At 37.6% G+C, this 7,557-nt stretch overlaps 1 long non-coding RNA gene across 1 annotated transcript; it reads right to left on the reverse strand.

The window, feature by feature from the left end:
• Positions 1 to 274: 274 nt before the first annotated feature.
• Positions 275 to 5,333, reverse strand: LOC122028436. Its single transcript, XR_006124817.1, has 3 exons — positions 5,182 to 5,333; positions 3,806 to 5,004; positions 275 to 334 (listed from the first exon to the last, which is right to left on the reverse strand). It is a non-coding gene; the product is annotated as an uncharacterized LOC122028436 (long non-coding RNA).
• Between the last annotated feature and the right edge of the window lie 2,224 nt (positions 5,334 to 7,557).

The raw sequence follows: 7,557 nt of genomic DNA on the forward strand, positions 1-7,557 counted from the left end.
AATATCCATGTAACCAACACATAAATATTATTCTTACAACATAAAAAGATAATAGATATTGTATACATCAAATCCGTATCCACAAATTACACAAATATTCTTCTTACAATAGTATCCATAAAATACACAAATATTCTTTTTACAACATCAAAAGATAATAGATATTGTACAAATCAAGATAGTATCCACAATTTACATTCCATGCAAATGCATGCATCATCCAAAGTTTAAAAAAATCAAATACCTTTCCTACTCAAATGTAATCTAGCATGCATTCAGCCCATTCGAACCGCACTTCATCAATTTCAACTCTGGAGTACTTGAGATTTGTAAACTGTAAAAACACATAACTAATATATTAGTAAACCAAGATCAAAAATCATAGTTGAAAAAACAGTAAGAGCAACAAGTAATAAGATGACTAATTGGAATGCTTAAAAAGATAAACATTCATCAATTATCTCAACCACATCATATAGTGATAGATCTATCATTTCTGGGAACTTAATATAACCCAAACCGAAAATGATGACTAAACTTAATATAAGAAAAAGAGTTATGATTAGATTCATTGATGACTGAAATTTTAGGTTAAATATAGAAAATAACTGAAAATGATGGTGCCTCTCAAATGAATTAATCCAGAAATAGATATTGATGGTGTACCCACTGTCACAAACCATTGTGATGTCAATAAAACAAAATAGTGTAGCACTAGAAACTATGTTAAAAATGAAAACACCTTTTGTAGCAGAAATGCTAACAACCTAACAACTGAGATAGAGAATGTGAACACCTGTATGAAAGGATGCTGCAACAAACTATATGATGTACAATCGAGAAATGCAGCCATTGTTTTAAGAGCATGTGTCTGTGTATTAGCATCCTTTGATTGAACATGTGTTCTGTGATGGCTTGCACTTGTCTTATATTTCCTTCTAAGTAGTATTATTCATGCATTTGAAGTTGTCAAGTACCTTTACCATTTTTTATCTGTTTACCTAGATAGATCACATCTATGATCATCAAGTTTGATTAAAAATTGTATTAAATGATATTCATTAATTCTAACCTTTGTTCACTTTGCATGCAAAGTGATCACTCTACATACCATCTTTGTATCAACAATGTGGATATAGATGTCAACTTGAATGAGGGTATCCTTGTTCACATTAACATGGGCGTGAGTCTATGCAGGTGTAAACCACTCTTCCAATTTGACAGAAATATCTTTAGACTTCGTAAGACAATGAAACTCTTCACTATTTGCTGACAAAATCTGCTCATTAAGGTTCCTAATAAGGAATTGAAAGCTCATAGCATTAGCACAAACACATTATTTGAAGAGAATATTTGCACACTTGTGGCTGGACCTTCAGGTCGAGTATGCTTTGAGAGACATTGGTAGCTTCTCCTTTTCTTGAAAGATGGTTTAAGAGATATAATCACTTTTCAGGCATATATATGTAGCATTTCCTCTTTGCCAATGAGAAATTAATCCCCTATCGCAACTTATCATACAACAAAACAATTTTTGTAAAAAATATATCTACTAATAGACATTGATGAGAATTAATATACACACCTAGATTTGTAACATACTATCATTACACAAACCAAGATTTAAAGCCAGTTATCCAATGTTATGTGTGCTTTTAGCTACAAGGGAAATTAAAGACACTGTTTAAGGTAATTTCTTTTGTAAACTTATAGTGTCAGTTCCTTTCCACCAAGTTGTATTTTATCTAGAGTTGCATTACTGTTTTAGCCAAAGAAAATACGTTGTTGTGTGATATCGTAGATATATTGGAGACTAAATATGGATGTTGTCATAGCAAAAAAAGAACAACATCTAACATGAAAAATAGGAAATAATAATTTTGTTAACATAAGGATATATACAGACTTTGTTGCATGTGTTGTTTCTTTTAGGATATATACAGATTTATATTTGTATTAACTATTAAGGGATTCAAGTTAGCCAAAAATTAAGTTTCTTCTTTGGTTTTTCCTCCTTGACAACTCATATTTCGTATTAACAACACCTACTGTATACTAGTATTACCATGTCTTAATTCAGTTTCCTTTGTAGGAGACATGCACTGTTTATGATTAACATTAATTCAATCAAGGCTAGTAATTTTAGTATCAAAACAGATCGTTATTGTATGGTATGATAGATATATTGGAGGCCCAATATGGATAGCAGTTGTAGTATAACAAAAAAGAACAAGACCAAACATGAAGCATAAGTAATGATGAGGTTGTTAACAAGGATATGAAGTCAAATTTTATTGCATGTGCTATTTCTTTCAGATATATGATTGGTACGATATGTTTATATGAAGGGATTAAAGTTAGCTAGAATTTTTTATTTTTGGATTTTCCCCTTGACAACTCATAATTAGCATTGATTATAGTTAACATTTGACATGTATTGCCATGTACAGTTCAGTTTCTTTTACAGCATGCTTGCAGTGTTCAGGTTAAGAAGTTTTATCAAGATGATGAGTCATTGAACTGCCATTCAACATAATGAATCCAAACAATTCCTAATTTAACATGTTAATCTTAGTTAATTCTTATATTATTGCACATAATTTGACTGTGTAATTCAAACATGTTGCTTTTATTGAATGTACAAACAATTAATCTAAGACACGCATGGTTATACATATAAATATAGAGAGAGACCCGAAGTCAACAAAGAAATCTCTCTGTTCATAAACATTTTTTATTTCATCAGTATAATGACAAAAACAATAATCCTAAATATGGGCAAATCTCAGTGTGCAGATCATTCTTGAATCCAAAGGAAACTCCAATACCCCATTCTTTTGGAGAAGAAATAAATCATTAATGCATAGAAATAATTAACCCACAGTTCCAATTTATTGTGTTTTTCATGTTTTTATTTAATGCCAATGTTTCCGTATATAACAACATTATAGATGCAGATATAAATACAATGCAATAATGCTGATCAAACATGCACACTTTTACTTCTGCACATATTTTTCTTCTCTTATGATATGGATATTAGATTGTTCTGGTTGCAACCCTAGCTACGCACAAGGAAGATGCCAAGAAGGGTTTCTACTGTAGGCAGCTTAGCCCAAGGCAACCATGAACAACCAAATCGTAACCCATCTGAAAAGAAGAAAAGAACAACCAGGCCAGCAGGGTGTCCAGGTAGGAATTCTGATACCTATTATCTTGTCCAACTGCGCAATCTGATTTTGAGTCAATATTAAATGCTATTATATTGATTAATATGTGCTAAAAGTTGAACTTATATGATGAAAATAAACCAAGTTTTTTCTAAGTTTGATTATTGAATTTAGCCTATATTGGGGTATTTAGCAAATATAAGTTGAATGCTCAAAAACCATAGCTCTATGCATGAATTTTTCTTGTTTAAAATAAATCTATCTAGTCTGAAGATGTCAGCCAACTCTGGTAAGGGTTGTGGTGGTATTGCACAAGATCAGAAGATCTTATTATTGAGTCTCTGTGTTTACTTTTGACATGTCTATACAAACTCAGAATGCTATTTAATGTTCACTCAGTAACTAATTTGTATGTATATGACAATAGCAAGTAGAACAATAAGATTTAACTGCGCTTCATACAAATTTAGTAATACATGCAAAAATTTAGGAATTTTAAAGTTCAAACTGCATATTAGATTTAGTAATGAACCATATAATCTTTCTCATTTTTGTGTGAACGTATGTGGTGTCTATATGATCATCTAAAATTGCTGGCCATTAAAATTGATGGCAAAACAAAAATTTTGGATTACCAGATCCTAGTGCAGAGGTGGTGGCGCTGCGCCCGGAGGATCAGCTGGCCACCGGTCAGTACATTTGCACAGTGTGCGGCAAGGGCTTCTAGCTTGACCAGAATCTGCAGCTCCACATGCGCACTCATAACATCAACTACGAGCTCAAGAAGTCCGGTGCGGCGCGCCGCAAGAAATCGTCTCATAACATCAACGGATTGAGAGTAGAGAATGGCTCGGCCATCGATTTCTGTCTGGGTTCTTCCTTTTCCTTGATGAATTCGATAGAGAAATCGGCTGGATTTGGGTCGACAAATCGTTCTTTGACAAACATGTGTCTCTATGGAACAGGGGAAAAGGCATCTGTCCAAGCAAATTCCACAGCTAAAAATGATTTCTTGGATAACACATCGGCCTCCCTACCTGAGACTGGCCAGAAGAGTAACCCCAGCACCGCCATCCCAATGCTCGGAAGCTTATCTTTCATGAACAACAACACAAGCCAGCAATTCCAAGCTCCAGTGATCTTCGGATCCTCATCCGGGTCAACCTTGCTGCAGAAGGCGGGGTTGATGAATTCCACCGCAATCACTCCCTTGCCCTCGTACTTCTCCGATCTGGTGATGAAGACGCCAACAAATCTCTTCCAGACTCAGCAACAAGAGCATATGCTGTCGTCGGCCCCCGAGCCAAGCTTCCTCACCTCACTTCCGAATCTAAAATCCGTGCCTAGAAACATAAATTCATTCTCACATCACACGAAGGAGAACGATCACAGCAACCTGAGCAGGAGTGCCTTCTCGATCTACCACCCGAAATACAGTGACATTTTGTCGAACAACTCACCGGTGACTTCCTACTTCCGCAATTTCACGGATAGCACCGACTCCTACTCTTGGCAGAAGGGCAAGGCGCCCGCTGGCTTCGTGAGTAACTTCCCCGACTCGACCATGGCGTCTGGAAATTTTCCTACAGGTAATCCAATTCAATCGCTTGTGAATCTGTATACTTTGTCCGGCAACATCGTGTCGAGCAGTGGGTGAATGATGGAAATAGGAGGGTAGAGCATGATGAAGCCCGCTGAAACAGTGTCTCTACCTCCGCGTCCAATGGCGCGCTCTGCGGTGATGAGGCAGAAGGAGGAGGAAGTGTTCGATGATGGGGTCACAATGAATCTGCTGCGGCTACAAGAAGAAGGGGGCGGCGGAAGACGCGGAGGTCTCCACGGGAACACCAAAAAAACAACGGGGCAGAAATAAGAGATTCGGATTAAAGAAAACAAAAGCAAATATAAAGATAGAATTATGGAAGAAGAAGGGTGGTGAGGTTGGAAGGAAGAATAAAAAAGAAACATTGAAAAAGAGAAAGAGATAGAAGAAGAGGTTCAAAGGTGCGACCTTGTTGAACCAGATCCTACGGGCGGATTGGATTGCGTGGTGGAGGTCGGAAAATGGCGAGGCGGAGGCGAGCTCCTTGGCGAAACGCTTGCTACCGCAGCACATCCTCCTCCGTCCACGAAAAAGATGCCATCTTTCGTAGATCTAGGAAGGGGAAGAGGGAGATGAGGCGAGGAGGAAAGTGGTGGTGGCGTCGCGATGGTATACGATGGACGGCGCGATATAGGTTTAGATTTAGAGGGAAGAGTGAAGTGTTGCAAATTTCGGCTAAGTATCGATGGGAAAATTAAATTATTTTATTTTATCATAGACACCGAATTTTAAAAACCGCTGTTAAAATCGGTGTCTATTAACGAAAAAAAGACGCTCATAGACATCGGCTTAAAAAACCGATGTCTATGAGCGAAAATCTGCATTTATAGACACCGGTTTTTGGAAAAACCGGTGTAAAATACTCAAAGACATCGGTTTTTGCTTAAAACCGCTGTTATTCCACCGATGTCTATGAGGGTTTTTCTTGTAGTGAGTAGATAGAACTCTACCTTATCGTTTGCCACAGAGTTGGCTTGCTCCTTCTTGGTTCAAAATTATTCTTCTTTTTCGGCTCTTTACTAATCTCTGGGTGCTGAAAACCCATATTTAATTATTAGTAATATGTCAAAATCTATTTTAAAAAAAAAATACCACCTTTTTCTTCCATGTAGCAAATTCTCCTTTGAACTTTGGTAGGTAGATGCTAGATCCGACCATCTCTTTGCTGCTTCAGATGGCAGTTAGTCTTTTTGAGGCGATTTGGCTATGATACTAATTGTTGGTCCTGGTATGACCGACAAGAGGGGGATAAATTGTCCTAAAATTATAAATATACCCTTCTCATTCTTTCGACTAGAGTTAGATAAACACTTAATTAAAGTAAAACAAAACAGAAAGAAAGTACTAGACAATCAGATTTACTTATTTTGAAATAAGAAGATTTCTACTCCAATACAATGAAAGCTCACTAAGATGTCCTTCTACGAGTGAATCCTTGGAGGTGGAGAAGCCTTGTACATATGTTGAAGAACAGAAAAGAACATGCAACATATGGAAATGAAAAACAGAAAGTCTTATGTTCAAATGACGAGGACTATGGCTCTATTTATAGCCTACTGGTCAAACTAGTAGTTTTGTTGATGTGACATCTTCGGGTGCTTGGACTCGGTATAGGTGCCCCCAGTGGTGCACCTTATCTACTCTTAATAGATATGCAATGGTCTGATGATAAAACTTTATCCTCGCCCAAGCACTTAGGTCCGGGTGCCTGGAGTGCTGCTGATGTGGATCCGAACGTTATCCGTAGCAACATCTCTTCAATGAGGCACCCCTACTAGACCAAGGTGGTTCGGGTGCCTAGAGTCCAGACACCTGTACATGGTACAGATGCCTGGACAAGTCAACATGATGTTGCCTTGTCTGGCTTCTACTCCCGCCACCTGGGTGATTCTTCGACCATCTAGAGTTGAGCTCACTCGAACCCAACTCTAGCCTTCTCCTCGAGCAGACTTCCACTCTGACTTCTCATCCCTCGGAAGCACTGAGTACATCCTTCTCATCCGTCAGTGTACTCTTCCACAATACCTCTCCCTCAGATGTACCGATCCTATTGACTCGCTTGTTGTGTCATTTTTCTTGCTAGTTGCGTCTTCCACTCAACTTCCTGTGTTCCTAAGTTCCTGCACACTTAGACACAAGGATTAAATAAAATAAGACCTAACTTAACTTGATTGATCACATCAAAACTTATCTGGGGTACTCACAAAGTAGAGTATGGTAGGATATTATTTATAGGAGATCACCTATATAAGTATGAAGACGAGTCGCTTCAATGAAACACTTATGAATTCAAGATGTTGTCCATGGCCAAAACAAACAAAATAGTGGGAACTATAAAGAAGTAAGAAATATTATTGTGTAAGTACCATTGTCTTAGTTTACACGAATGGCTGTGTAGTTTAAGATATTACGTTCACTAAGCAACCTAGTAAATCCGATGGTACTATACTATGGAAGATTTAAAGCAACAAGTTGTAAGTACCTCAGGTTAGTTTTGATATGGTCAATCAAGTCAAGTTAGGTCTTGTTGTGTTTGATATCTTATATTTAAGTGTCCAGGAACTTAAGAACACAAGAAGTCGAGCAAAAGACACAGCTAGTGAGAAGGATAGCACAAAAAGTGAGTCGATGGGCTTAGTGCATCTAAAGGATGAAGTGCTATGGAAGAATACACCGATGGACGAGAAGGGCATACACAACGTTCAAGGGATGAGAAGTCGGGTAGGAAGCTTGCTTGAAGAAGGTTGCAGTTGAGTTCGAGTGAGCTCAATTCAGGATGACCGA

Source organism: Zingiber officinale, chromosome 1A (assembly GCF_018446385.1).
Source record: "Zingiber officinale cultivar Zhangliang chromosome 1A, Zo_v1.1, whole genome shotgun sequence".
Classification (NCBI taxonomy): Eukaryota; Viridiplantae; Streptophyta; class Magnoliopsida; order Zingiberales; family Zingiberaceae; genus Zingiber; species Zingiber officinale.